We start from the raw sequence: 15,875 nt of genomic DNA on the forward strand, positions 1-15,875 counted from the left end.
TTGACGAAATATATTTCGACAAGACTAAAAGTGCAGAGAAAACCGACACAGAATCATGGTGAAGTTGAGCCCAGGTGCCAAGCAAAGAGTTACATCGTTGCTGAATGTAACACGAGTTGTTTTTCAATGGGGATTCATCCCAACTGTTCTTTATTTAGGTAACTGACTTGTTCTATGCTATTTCATATGACCTCCATGTAAACATATATCAGAATACGTATATTAACCATGTTAACTCAGTACACGTACTTCTTTACCTGATGTAGCCCTGAAACGTTTAAAAACAACAAATATGATGTTTTCTATTAAACATCATGTTCTTCCAACTTCTAAATGCATGTCTAAGTCATCATCATGGCAAGATGCTTAATTTGGCCCTGCTTAATAGGCCTACACATGTCTTGCTATAGGCCTACTGGGTAGCGACCAGTTATCACAAGGACCAATTATCGCCAATTATCGCCAATTCCCTGTTATAGCGCACATGTGATTGCAGCTTGTTTTACTTTTGTTTGATTTCATTAGAAGAAAGAAGCATTATACAAAAATGATGAACAAAACTGACTCTTGTGAAGAAATATTCAAAAAGAAACCATTGCTCAGATACAACTTTAGAAGAGACTAATTCATGTGTAAAGATAAATCAAACAATATGATAATGTACATTCAGTTCTGTCATAGCTTACTATCTGTCCATCATTTCTTCCCCCTATTACAATTCTAAAACCTGTTGGGGGGCGGTCGGGTAGCCTTGTGGTTAAAGCATTCGCTCGTCACGCCGAAGACCTGGGTTCGATTCCCGACATGGGTACAATGTGTGAAGCCCATTTCTGGTGTCCCCCGCCGTGATATTGCTGGAATATTGCTAAAAGCGGCGTAAAACCATACTCACTCACTAAAACCTGTTGGAGCTATTTTTCCAAAATGCATAACCCTGTATATATATCATGAAATCCATATATATTGATGTGAGTCATTTTGCAGATGACAAGTTGATAAAAGCATTTCTTATTAATTGTAATGAATATAAAAATTGAGTGCGATGCCAGAGAAAATAGAAACTTGAAATTTGAATAACTGAATCAGGGTGAGCATGATCACATTGCAAGTGATGATCGAGATAACTGGTACAGTTGGTCAAAGGGAAATTCTATTTCCACTGTTTTGATTCCCTATCGTCGCGCTATAACTGAAATCTACTGAAACTTTTTACTCGCATTTGCTCATAGTTTCACACAAATCAAAGTTATTGGCACAGTTAACATTGTACACAGAATATTTTAGAAATAACAAGAAAAAATGGCAATAACTGGTCGGTGACCAGTAGACATGCTAGAAACTGTAACAGGTAATCAGGTCAAAATTAATACAAGATTTCAAGCGTACACAAATTTCAATGCTGCAGTCAGATTACTGGGTGTATTGAGGTTTATTTGACATATGCGAAAAGAATGGTAACTCTTCTTCAAAGGGACATAATTCTTTATTGGCACCTTTGCCTTGAGATTTCAGTGATGCGTTCAAATTACAAGTTACACACAAATCACTATACACTTTGTAATCACAACGCAAGGGAGGTAACCCATGGTGTATTTTCAAAATGATAGCTGTATTATGAGTGTAAGAAAACTTTCAGAAACATTTTCTCTGTTAAATGCAACTTGAAGAGTGCCAAAATGGAAAGTGTTCTGTATTCATCTCCAATGCTATCTCATGTGTTATTATTTCTCTAATTTTAAAAATGGATCTGAATATGGCAGCCAGAGATTTAATTCACCTTCAAGGAAATGATTTGATTGGTTTATGTTGATCCTCTGATGTCCCATTGCGATGAATTTTTAGGCATTATTTGCTGAAAACAAAACTTTGTGATATTTTGTAGATATACAAGGTGTTACAAGCTGATTATGTTCCAAGCCTAAGGCAAACCATAATGACACAGGAGTGGTCAATATATGACAAATTCCCAGTAGTTTGAGAGCAGCATTGAAATTTATGTAGACCTTGAAATCTGGTGCTAGTTCTAAAAACAATGAACATGATATACTCATGTAAAACATGATGAACAAATGCAAAAGAAATTCCGTGGTAGAATAGGTCTTCAGCAACCCATACTTGCTGTAGAAGGCTACTATGCTTGTCGTAAAAGGAACTAACGGGATCCGGTGGTCAGGCTTGCTGACTTGGTTGATACATGTCATCGATCCCAATTGCGTGGATCGATGCTCATGATGTCAATCACTGGATTGCCTGGTCCAAACTTGATTATTTTCCAGACCGCTGTCATATAACTGGAATATTGCTGAGTGTGGCGTTAAACAACAAACAAACGTAGGCCTACACATGGTCATGATTGTACTTGAATCATTTAGTAAAAGAAAACTCCCTGGTCCCATTTAAGGAAACTCCTAAATCTCTGTTATGTCCATTAAGCTTATCAAATATAAATCTTTGCAAGACTATATGTAAAAACAAAAACCTAATGTAAATTATTGTCAGCGCATACCTACATTTGGATTATTATCTTGAAATTTCCACAAACAGAGACAACACTCAACTTTTGAATAGCGTAATATTTTATCTTTAAATGTGTTCATCACTGAAATTATTCAATTTCTTTGTTTCAATTGTAGGTTTCAGAAAAGGGGCTGATGAAGGCACACCAGATTTGACACTACTGAGGTAATCCACTATTATCTTAGCACAAGGGGACGGTGGGGTAGCCTAGTGGTAAAAGCGTTGGTTCGTCTCCCCGAAGACCCAGGTTCAATTCCCAACATGGTTACAATGTGTGAAGCCAATTTCTGATGTCCACCACCGTGATATTGCTGGAATATTTCTTAAAGCGGCGTAGAACCAAACTCACTCACTCACTCACTCTGAGCACAAATATGTTAACACTTGATGGCACGGGCGGCGAAGTCATCTAAGGCGCCGCAATTCACTGTGCAGAGTTTTGTCCCTTGGGCATACCAGAAACCTGTGATTGTGGGTTCAAATCCTGTTTCTAGGTTTGTCAGTCCGATACCCATTATCATGGGTTTCCCGAAAGTGATAAACATCTGAGACCTGCATCACTTCAGGCTATCCTCCCACATTTAGCTGACATATCTGGATCTTGGAATACTGGATTCCAGCATACAGAGGTATAGATAGTGATTAAAACATTTCAACAGCACATGGAAGATTTCCCAAAGTAGGTAGTTTTAATTACAAAACTCCACTATCAGAAATGATCAGTAGATCCCATCACACGTATTCTGAATACAAGATTGACATGTCACTTAAATATACAGGTGGGGAAAACCTCGTGTTTATTGAAAATGTAAGTAAATTTTGGGAGCCATGCTTTACCGTGCTCTATAACTGAGTTAGCGCTATATTGAAGGGCGCAATAACGAGGGAACACTGTATTATGTTGTCATGTTTGAAGTGATTTCGCATATAATACAAGCCCTGATTAGAGAGTTGTAGCCGCATATTGGTAAGTAACAGTGTTTGATACAAGTGAATGATAATGGCATGATTTACACAAGTCTGACTGACAATTAGATTAGTGTCACAAATGAATTTGTCCATCAGTCATGTATTGACAGTTGTAAACAACATCTCAGAAACTAGGGAATCAATGAAGATGAAATTCTCCTTCTCACCATGCCCGCCATATTGAAAAATTATGGACATTGCTCGGTCATTTGTCTCCAAAATGTAATCAAATGTAGGATTTGTTTAGTTTGTTGGAGGATTCAACACATATGTTTGAATATTTGAATATGAATATTGATACAGTGGCTGTCTTTCTTGACATTTTAGATAGTTGACTACATATCCAGATGAGCTACAGTGCCCCGGCTCTATATTTTTATTCAAGAAGACAATATACATAAGTGTTAACACCTGAACAGTTGCCCCAGTGATAGACATCAAGCTTTACCTTACATACTTTACGGACCTGTGAAGACCAGAGCTAGAATAGGTCTTCAGCTTGCCGTCAAAGGTGACTATGCTTGTCAAAACAGAATCGGGTGGTCAGGCTCGCTGACTTGGTTGATGCATGTCATTGTATCCAAACTGCGTGGATCTATGCTCATGTTTTCAATCACTGGATTGTCTGGTCCAGACTCAATTTTTTTTTACAGACAGTTGTCATATAGCTTGAATATTGCTGAGTGCACCATTAAACGAAAAAAAAAACAAACACATACTTTATGTAGCGCTGTGACTGTCGTAACACCTATCCCTTATGTAGTTCTACGACTGTTGTGACACCCATGGTTTACATTGTGCCCTGACTGATTTAACGCCTATACTTTACGTAGTGCTGTCTTGGCACCCATTTCTTACGTAGTGCGGGGCGGTCGGGTAGCCTAGTAGTTAAAGCGTTCGCTTGTAACGCCGAAGACCCGGGTTCGATTCCCAACATGGGTACAATGTGTGAAGCCCATTTCTGCTGTCCCCCGCTGTGATATTGCTGGAATATTGCTAAAAGCGGCGTAAAACCATACTCACTCACTCACTCACTCTTACGTAGTGCTGTGTTTACGTAAAGCACTGTGGCGATTGTTGTAGCCTCATTGTGTCCCTAGAAGACTCTATTGTAACCTTGGATGTGTTTCTCTCCCCAGCTTGCTGTGGCAGTGATCAGATTGACGTCTCAAGGAGCAATCATGTTCTTTCTGCTGTGCTGGAAGACTCGTGGCTCATAGACAATGGAACCCTGAACTATGTGTGCAAGATGCTTGTGTGGAAGATACAGAAATAAAACCATTTCCTGACTCGACTGTGTTTGTATGTATGTTATCTTCCGTAGGAAAAGATCCCATGTCATAGTTCCTGTATACCTGTGTGTTAGTGTGGCTCAGTGCAACTACTGTGCAGAGTTGTGTCCCTTAGCCATGCCAGGATCTACTGATTGTGATTCCACTCCCAAACTCATCCAGGTACTTTCAGGGGGCACAGGTGGCACAATCATCTAAGGTGCTGCAATGTAGTGTGCAGAGTTGTGTCTTTTACATGCCAGAACTTATGATAGTGGGTTTGAATTATTACAGTTCCTGAATATGTTTCTTGGTTTGTTGACACTGCAGCCATGACTTTCTGTAAAGTGATAACACCTGTTTCACCTGCTTTCACCGCTGTGAAATTACTGAAATACTGTTCAAAGTGGCCTTAAAACAGCAATCTTGAAAAAATCAGATCTTTTACTCTAATTGTATATCTCCTCACCCAAAACCTTGAAGATCGGGTAGAATAGGTCTTCAGCAACCCATGCTTTCTGTAAAAGGCAATTATGCTTGTTGTAAGGGGCGACTAACGGGTGGTCAGACTCGCTGTCTTGGTTGATGCATGTCATCGTATCCCAATTGTGTGGATCGATGCCCATGATGTCAATCACCGGATTGTCTGGTCCAGACTCGATTATTTTACAGACCGCCATCATGTAGCTGGAATATTGCTGAGTGCGGCGTTAAAGGGCAAGTTCACACGGAAATTTACCTATTTTTCTTGTACTTTTTCCACATTAAAAGTGTTAACCTAGAAGTGTCATAGACAAAAATATAAAAATATCACAATTAATTAACATATTTTTCGCATTAAAACGATTTATATTTTTCACATTTACCAAGTGTTCTATTTCCACAACAAAAACACCATGGCTTATGCCCCTTGCAATATGACGTCATTGGTGCCAATTGATAAACATTATGACGTCATCATGCTTTGTTAGAGCCGCTTCACGTGGTGTAGGTCTAGGTGTGTGAGTCTAGCGTCTCAGATGCCAGCCAGCATAGTGTTATGCTGAGTCACCACTGCGCCGGAGTGTGGCGTAGGCCATGTTGTTTTACCGCAAACTGGTACTTGATATCTTTTGCGTTGAGAATAGACAGGGACCCAGTTGAATTGGCACCAATTACGTCATAATCTAAGGGGGATAACTCAGGCCTGTTTAGCTCGAAAAACGAAGGCCTCATAGCGGCATATCATTTTCACACTATTGTGAGCTTCCTACTTTCACTGTGAAAAACATGAGTGTATATTTTCAAACACAGATACTAATTAATTCTAAAATTGCGTTTTGTTTAGAAAAAGAAAGAAAGTGATTTTTGCGTGTACACTTCCCCTTTAAACAACAAACAAAGAAAACAAACAAATCACTCAAAAAAAGGATTAAATCTGAGTAAAAGATCTGATTTTGATGATGCTGGTCCAGGTGATGATCATTGGTCAGGCAGCACCGTAATGGTGTTTGTAGATGAATTGTGCTTTTGCCTCCAACCTCAAGCAGAACCTAAGCTTGGCACAAGTGGACATATGGGTTCCACAATGTGCAAGACATGGTTGTAAGTTAAAACTGGTCAACTAGTCAACATACTAGCAAGTTTCAGGTATTGTACAACTGACTTGTTCAGGCTCCAGCCATATATTGCTAAGCTAGGGTAAAATTCTGTATTCCCATGATGGTAAGGCCTTGAATGTTTTGCTTGCTTTTTGGCTTCGTTTACGTTAAAACTTCAGAAAAGAAATAAAACCAGAATGACAGGTTGTTTTCTTATAACTCTGATGATAACGATCCCTTTGACCAAATTACTCCAAAAGATTTTTCATTTTTATGTGACTTACAGAATTTCTTCTGAAGATAAATTGTACTTATTTTCTTTTCCTTTTCATCGACTTAGTGATTCAAAAGAAACTTTAAAATGAAAAATAATGTACAATACATTTAAAAAATAATTCTGACCTAAAGCAGAACTTTTGGCTATTCCTCACACATCAAGTCAACAGCCTGTGATATCACAATCTCATTAGGATCAGATCTCAGTTCTTGCAACTGCTGAACGGTAGCAAGAACTAAGATCTGATGTTAATGAGATTGTAGCAATGGATGTCTATGACATCCTTGGTGGGGCAGTAGCAATGGATGTCTATGACATCCTTGGAAGGGCAGTAGCAATTGCTGTCTATGACATCCTTGGAGGGGCAGTAGCAATGGATGTCTATGACATCCTTGGAGGGGCAGTAGCAATGGCTGTCTATGACATCCTTGGAGGGGCAGTAGCAATGGATGTCTATGACATCCTTGGAGGGACAGTAGCAATGGATGTCTATGACATCCTTGGAGGGGCAGTAGCAATGGATGTCTATGACATCCTTGGAGGGGTAGTAGCAATGGCTATTAATGACATCCTTGGTGGGGCAGTAGCAATGGCTGTCTATGACATCCTTGGAGGGGCAGTAGCAATGGCTATTAATGTCATCCTTGGTGGGGCAGTAGCACTGGCTATCAATGACATCCTTGGTGGGGCAGTAGCAATGGATGTCTATGACATCCTTGGAGGGACAGTAGCAATGGATGTCTATGACATCCTTGGAGGGACAGTAGCAATGGATGTCTATGACATCCTTGGAGGGACAGTAGCAATGGATGTCTATGACATCCTTGGAGGGGCAGTAGCAATGGATGTCTATGACACCCTTGGTGGGGCAGTAGCAATTGATGTCTATGACATCCTTGGAGGGGCAGTAGCAATGGATGTCTATGACATCCTTGGAGGGACAGTAGCAATGGATGTCTATGACATCCTTGGAGGGACAGTAGCAATGGATGTCTATGACATCCTTGGAGGGGCAGCCGCAATGGATGTCTATGACACCCTTGGTGGGGCAGTAGCAATGGATGGCTATGACATCCTTGGAGGGGCAGTAGCAATGGATGTCTATGACATCCTTGGTGGGGCAGTAGCAATGGATGTCTATGACATCCTTGGAGGGGCAGTAGCAATGGATGTCTATGACATCCTTGGAGGGACAGTAGCAATGGATGTCTATGACATCCTTGGAGGGGCAGCCGCAATGGATGTCTATGACACCCTTGGTGGGGCAGTAGCAATTGATGTCTATGACATCCTTGGAGGGGCAGTAGCAATGGATGTCTATGACATCCTTGGAGGGGCAGTAGCAATGGATGTCTATGACATCCTTGGTGGGACAGCCGCAATGGATGTCTATGACATCCTTGGAGGGGCAGTAGCAATGGATGTCTATGACATCCTTGGAGGGGCAGTAGCAATGGCTATAAATGACATCCTTGGTGGGGCAGTAGCAATGGATGTCTATGACATCCTTGGAGGGGCAGTAGCAATGGATGTCTATGACATCCTTGGAGGGACAGTAGCAATGGCTGTCTATGACATCCTTGGAGGGGCAGTAGCAATAAATGTCTATGACATCCTTGGTGGGGCAGTAGCAATGGATGTCTATGACATCCTTGGAGGGGCGGAAGCAATGGCTGTCTATGACATCCTTGGAGGGGCAGTAGCAATAAATGTCTATGACATCCTTGGTGGGGCAGTAGCGATGGATGTCTATGACATCCTTGGAGGGGCAGTAGCAATGGATGTCTATGACATCCTTGGAGGGGCAGTAGCAATGGCTATAAATGCCATCCTTGGTGGGGTAGTAGCAATGGATGTCTATGACATCCTTGGAGGGACAGTAGCAATGGCTGTCTATGACATCCTTGGAGGGGCAGTAGCAATGGATGTCTATGACATCCTTGGAGGGGCAGTAGCAATGGCTGTCTATGGCATCCTTGGTGGGGCAGTAGCAATGGATGTCTATGACATCCTTGGAGGGGCAGTAGCAATGGCTGTCTATGACATCCTTGGTGGGGCAGTAGCAATGGATGTCTATGACATCCTTGGAGGGGCAGTAGCAATGGATGTCTATGACATCCTTGGTGGGGCAGTAGCAATGGATGTCTATGACATCCTTGGTGGGGCAGTAGCAATGGCTGTCTATGACATCCTTGGTGGGGCAGTAGCAATGGATGTCTATGACATCCTTGGAGGGGCAGTAGCAATGGATGTCTATGACATCCTTGGTGGGGCAGTAGCAATGGATGTCTATGACATCCTTGGTGGGGCAGTAGCAATGGATGCCTATGACATCCTTGGAGGGGCAGTAGCAATGGCTATCTATGGCATCCTTGGAGGGGCAGTACCACTGGCTAAGAATGACATCCTTGACGGTGTAGTCGCTATGACCATTAATCATATCCTTGAAGGGACAGTCACAATGGCTATCAAAGAAATACTTCAAAGATCTTTGAAAACATCAGCTAGATGAAATGATCAGTTAACAGAAGAATTGTAAGCATCTTACTTTTAAACATGTTTCGGAGTGAGGTACACTGAGGGTGTATGGAGGAAATGGCTTGACCTTGAACGTGACAAAACCATTAGTTTTATTCAAAGTAGTGCGTCTGTTCAGATGAGATTGAGTTGAGAAATGTTTATTCAATGTTATTGTAATTTGAACAATTAGCATCCGTATGTGTGTGCCCGAGGTTCCATTTATAAACATTGCATCTCGTCCAAATATCAAGGGTAAAGTTGAACGCAATATGATTTGATTGGACAGTTCCTGAATCTGTCAGCTTATGATGAAAACAACACGTGTTCACGTTCTTGTATGATGTGACACTCGCGAATAGAACCTGCAATGGTACCTCAAACTCTTAGTCAGGGTTGTTTTTCTGGGTCAAAGTAGGTGCCAGCTTTCCCCAAACTTGTCTTTTCGGGGTGATACCAGGACGGAATGAGTACCTGATTCACCTCCCTGAATCATATCTTGACGTTAAAACTGTCTCAAGCGAGCCCGGGGGCACGGGTAACCCAGTCGTCTATGGCGCCGCGATTCACTGTGCAGAGTTGCGTCCCTTGGGCTGTCAGAAACCTATGATTGTGGGTTCGAATCCCGGTTCGCCCCGATTATGTTTCTAGGTTTGTCAGCACCATACCCGTGCTCGTGGGTTTCACCGAAGTGGTAAACGTCTGAGACCTGCATCACTTCGGGCTTTCCTCCCACATTAAGCTGACACGCCGCGATATAACTGGAATACTGTTAAAAGCGGCGCTAAAAGCGGACTCAAGCGAGTCCGGGTTTACCAGATTTCATCGTATCTGGTTCAGTTGAAGGTTTGATTTTTCAACTTTGTACCCACTATCCCACACGACAAACTTCATTCCTTGATCCATGGGGCATTTGTCACTATACGTGGTGACCATCGTTGTTGGTACATCTCCATCTTCAGAGGTTCGGGATTGTTTGTCAAAATTCAGAGCTAATGACATCTGAAGTTTTATTAATATCTGAAATGCTGGACTTCCTCGTTGATAACATCTATGTGAAGAATGTGGGGGTCATGGATTTAGGTAATAAGTAGGCACCCCCATGGACACCAATTGTGCTCCCCTTCTTGCTGATCTGTTTCCTTATGCATACGAAGCGGATTTTCTGCTCGGATTGGAAAAATCAAAACAAGACTGTAAGACAATATAGATGACTTCAACTTTCCAATTGTCAAGTTTCCGTATATGTCGAGCAATAATCCTGCAGCTCCATATTTTGGTGTCTACATTTCACAACTTTTATGTTACAATCGAGCATGCTCTTTCTACGAAGATATCAAAGAGCGTCTTATAAGTCTTCTTTAAAAAGTTGTTTGATCAAGATTATAACATTTAATGCCTCAGCAAAGCTTTCAAACGGTTCATGGTAAACACAATGAGGACATTTCTAAACTTGACACATCAGTGAAAAATTGAAGTCCGATGCAATTCCCTATTTTGACTTTTGACTTTTTCAGGTGAACAATTCACTTGCCTTTGCATGTGTTTGTGACAGATGCAACCGATGGGGCAGGATACGCTCACCTGTTCGCGATCCCCCATTTGACACTGATTCATCATGCCGAATTTTATTTACATATTAACATACAAATAATAACAAATTCAGTGCACGCAGCTGATTTGGATGTGTCCCAGAGAATCATCTAAATAACTCACGTACACAAAACAACAGCAGGCAGTTTGGCGGGATGTCGATCATAACAGGGACTTTATAGGGAGGTTTTATGTATTCTCAGAATACATACATATATATTAATTTGATAGCAACGGCTTGGTTAGTTATCATGGACAGCGGCCCACGAGTCATGTGCGGGTCAGCTGCCTGTCATTGAAGTTTGAAAAATGTCGGTTGACCAATGAAACATGTCAGAGGTTCGAGATACTGCAGGCTGACCTCACAGGTATCGCACGTGCGATACGTGGCAGTCTGACAGAGATTTGCCTTGGGTTAAATATATAGAATGCTTCGGATTAGTTGAGACTTGACCCTCGGCAAACGGTTTGGCAGGTTGTCTGACCAACGCCTCCAAGATGGCGCCTGGTCATTAATGTACTATTACAGCTATGTATTTGTTCTAAATCTCGAATAAAAGAGTTGTGGACCCAACTTTCTGCTTTGATGAGATTGAAGAACAGGTATCTCAATGTTATAAGCCAGGGATACCATTTAAGCCACACTGCCTTGCTGTATTTCTTCGTTTATTTTCGCCTTGTCTTTCTTGTGGCTGCACACTGTCCAACTTGCGTTATACATCTTAATCTGACAAATGCAACAAGCGATTTCTGGAACGTGTTTTATGCAGTTAGTGAGGGTACTACAATGCGGCATCGGGATTACCAAAAGGGGGGCGGAACCCTCGTTTATGGATACACATGCACGTGGGAAGCAGTTCCTTGGCTATCCTATCATCTGTGGCTCTAGAATTGTGTATGTATTCAATACATGACTTGCTTTTGAACTCAATGGGCATTTGAAGTTGGTGGTTTGTAGAAACACAAGATACGTAATGAATTTCAACTTTTGTATTTTCTGTACAACGTCATCAGCGGAGTGCATTTGGAGCTGTGCAGGTGTACACAGTTAGGTAGGTGATGGGACAAGTGTGCACCTCTTTCTTTTACGTGAATGATTTGAACTATGACAAGATCTAGTAAATGTACAGGCATATATGAGTAAGAAAAGGTTGGGTTTTTTAACGTCAAGAAAAAAGTTTTGTCCAAGGAAGATCCGTATGCATGCATTAGTTTGTACTATCTTTACCTACAACCCAGGCACCAGCTTTTGGGGCAAAGTCTAGCCTTTACACAGTAATTGGTGCTGCTGATAGAAGTCCTGAACATCGAGGTGTTGAAAAATACACAGCCTTATTCTCTTTCATATGAACGCATTTAGTAATTTTCATCTAAAAAAGGAATAAAATCGGGGACTTCCGAATGCCAAAGATAAAGCCACGCTTTTATATTGTTGTGGATATTTTATACATCCTGTCGTTTCTGAGCGCCATGGCATCTAAACCCCAAAGGGTGTACTATCGAGGGTATATATGTGTAATATGGCGGTTTTCTTTTGCTGAGATCGAAATGTCCGAATCGAGGTGGTAAAGGAATGAAGCCGAATTGTTTTATAAAACTGACATCTAATTGGCTGAAGTACCCACTCTCCTTTGAATACATTCAGATTGGCCTAAAAGCAGGGTAAAATTATACTCACTCACTCACATATTGAGCAGAGCCAGCGTTGGGTTAGTTGTCTAGGGAACCATAATTCATAGCGCCGAGTTGCATCCCGGAACATTTTAACTTATAAATGATTGAGTGGACCAAAAAGGGTTCTCCTCCTACTTTGTCTTTCAAGAAAAGAAAATATCACTCGTTAAATTTCCGATGCCAGCTAGGAGACATATTTAAATCAATAGCAGAGTAAGCAAAGGCCAATGTATTAATGCTTCTATTAGAACTTTAAAGGATAGTATGAGGACTGAAGAATACATTACGCTGGAGTGAGTGAGTGAGTGAGTGGGGTTTTACGCCGCTTTTAGCAATATTCCAGCAATATCACGGCGGGGGACACCAGAAATGGGCTTCACACATTGTACCCATGTCGGGAATCGAACCCGGGTCTTCGGCGTGACGAGCGAACGCTTTAACCACTAGGCTACCCGACCGCCCCTCATTACGCTGGAGAATAACAATATTGACCAAATCAACAACAAAAGGCATGAGATAATGAACTGATTTAATGTAAAACAACTTGCTGCCCAGTAAGATATATGATATGTCTCTATACCACATTTACACTTACAACATCATTAGATTTAAGCAAGGATAAGCATTTATGGATGAACAACTTCAACTCCAACTCCAACTTCTAAATGCCTATCACAGAAGTTATCATTAGATTTGTCTAATACAATCATGTAGTGAGTGAGTGAGTGAGTGAGTATGAAATATGACGCCGAATGCACACTATTGTGCTCATGGTTGGATTCGAACTCGGACTTCGATCTAACAACCCAATATTATAACAAGTAGGCCGCCATTACAACAAGTTTACCGTCTCCAACCCGTAATGAGAAACAAGCTTATCTTCTCACGTGCTCTTATGGAGGAATTATCCTGGCTTTAATGGATAATACTCTACAAGTTACCACAACATGTATCCCTCTACACAACAGATCCGGTTATGTGCCTTGATTCGTGCACCCGCGCAGTGGGACTTTATGCAAATTTGAGGCTTATATCCAGGTATAGGTAATCTGTTGAACAAGTACAATACACATCGAATGTTCAGAGTACATGCATCGTTAAAGCTTGTGCCAAGTGTAGCGTGTCCTGTAACGCATGACACCTTTCTACAAAGGACCGACCATTTATTATTACGCTCTATAAATTCTCTAAAGCTGCAATACTGAAAAGATAAAAGTGGCTCAGAAATAAAATGAGGAGGAATGTTGGTTGGTTGGTTTGTTGTTTAACGCCGCACTCAGCCATATTCCAGCTATATGACGGCGGTCTGTAAATAATCAAGTCTGGACCAAACAATCCAGTGATTGATATCATGAGCATCGATCCACGCAATCGGGATCGATGACATGTATCAACCAAGTCAGCGAGCCTGACCACCCGATCCCGTTAGTCGCCTTTTACGACAAGCATGGGTTGCTGAAGACCTATCCTACCCCAGAATCTTCACGGGTCAGGAGGAATGTAAAACAGGCATATTGAAATACATGTAGTTAGATTGTATGTTTAACGCCGCACTCAGCAATATTCAATCTCTCTCTCTCTGTCTCTCTCTCTCTCTGTCTCTCTCTCTCTCTCAGTACTAATATGCTCACTCACTTACCAAATGGCTGGCCTCTGAGTGCCCTCCGTCAGAGACAGAGTCCCTTTGTGCCCATTGTCCTGTACAGTTTATTGACCAGGCACTTCAAGAAAAACTATTTTGCACGGGCGGGTACCCATGCATGTCCAACAACGGACAAGGCCCCGGGAATGGGACGTTTCGAGTGTTAGTATGTACACTTACCTTTATACCTTGCGTTTATACCTTGAAGATCTGGGTTAGCATAGGTCTTCAGCAACCCATGCTTGCCGTACACGCAAAAGACAACTATGTTCATCGTAAGAGGCAAATTACGGGGTCGGGTGGTCAGACTCGCTGACTTGGTTGATTCGTGTCATCGTATCCCAATTGTGTGGATCGATGTTCATGATATCAATCACTCGATCGTCTGGTCCAGACTCGATTATTTACAGGCCGCCGTCATGTAGCTAGAATATTGCTGCGTGCGGCGTTAAACGACAAACAAAACATACAAACCTTGCGTTTTTATTTTGTAATGCTTGGTTTACGGATCCGGCGAACCATCAATAATGTAGCAAGAAATAAAATCCAGTATAAAGGTTTTTTCTTTTCAATTAACGATATGCATGATGACATATTATGCTTTTGAATAAATAATTGCAAATGGTTTCCCTGCCGAATAATTGACGAATGTTCAATGACCCGTAAATGTTCGCTAAAATGCTCATAGCTCCTCCAGGCAGCGCTTTGTTCCAATATAAAGACTATATAGTCCTTAATCTTCCAGTATATTGCTTCTTCATTCTGTTTTAATAAATTCTTTGGCCCTATTCGCCATCACACTCTCGTTTCAGAGTGAGTGAGTTGGGTTTAACGCCGCTTTTAACATTATATCACGGCGTGTCAGCTGAATGTGGGAGGAAAATCGGTGAAACCCACGAGCACGGGTATGGTGCTGACAAACCTAGAAACATAATCGGGGCGAACCGGGATTCGAACCCACAATCATAGGATTCTGGCGTGCCCAAGGGACGCAACTCTGTACAGCAAATTGCGGCGCCTTAGACGACTGGGCCACCCGTGCCCCCTCTCGTTTCAGACATGACATAATCATCTCCATGTGGCTTATCACTAATTTAGCACACAATTTTCTCGCTCATGACCTTAGTTTTAATGTTAATTTTGTGTGTTAGCGCTGTGTCATTGATATATCGAAATCAAAATGAATAATGAATTTTAACATCCTTGTTTCATTTTTAAAAAAATGCGAAATGGAAAATATACAAATTGAAAAACAAATCTCACCCTATACCGACCAAATATTTTTACAAACAAATGAAAACATTAGGGTTTTATAAAAGACACCACAAAAAAAACCTAAACTAAACTACCAAAGATTATGAGTGGAAAATCCGTAACACAGCTAATAAAAAAGAAAGGCTTATATATAAGTAGGCATAAATACAACAATGGAGCTAGTTCAACACGACACACACTCGAACTTGCTAGCTCTTGTCAACGCCGAAAAGATAAAATAGTACCATGTTTGAAACTGAGATATCATATCTCATTTTCGTTTGGGTTTCATTCTCTGTTTGATTTTTGTCATAACTACACTTGATTAAGCGGGTTAATAACGTGACGTTTTAACGACTTGAATCAAATGTGCATTGTCTGCCAATTCGTCTGAGAATAGTTCACTGAGCGGACATGGTTGGGAGGCGTTTGTACATGCATAAACGATACGCTGTGATGTAGACTTGGACGGGCTCTGTTTCGTTATGATAAGATATAATACCCTTTAATTTATCAAACAACGGCAACAAGTAAAACGGAACCATTTTTGTTTCCAAAACATAAGAATTATTCAGTGCATT

The sequence above is a fragment of the Haliotis rufescens genome, unplaced genomic scaffold (assembly GCF_023055435.1).
Source record: "Haliotis rufescens isolate VD_foot unplaced genomic scaffold, xgHalRufe1.0.p SCAF_10, whole genome shotgun sequence".
In the NCBI taxonomy this organism is placed as follows: domain Eukaryota; kingdom Metazoa; phylum Mollusca; class Gastropoda; order Lepetellida; family Haliotidae; genus Haliotis; species Haliotis rufescens.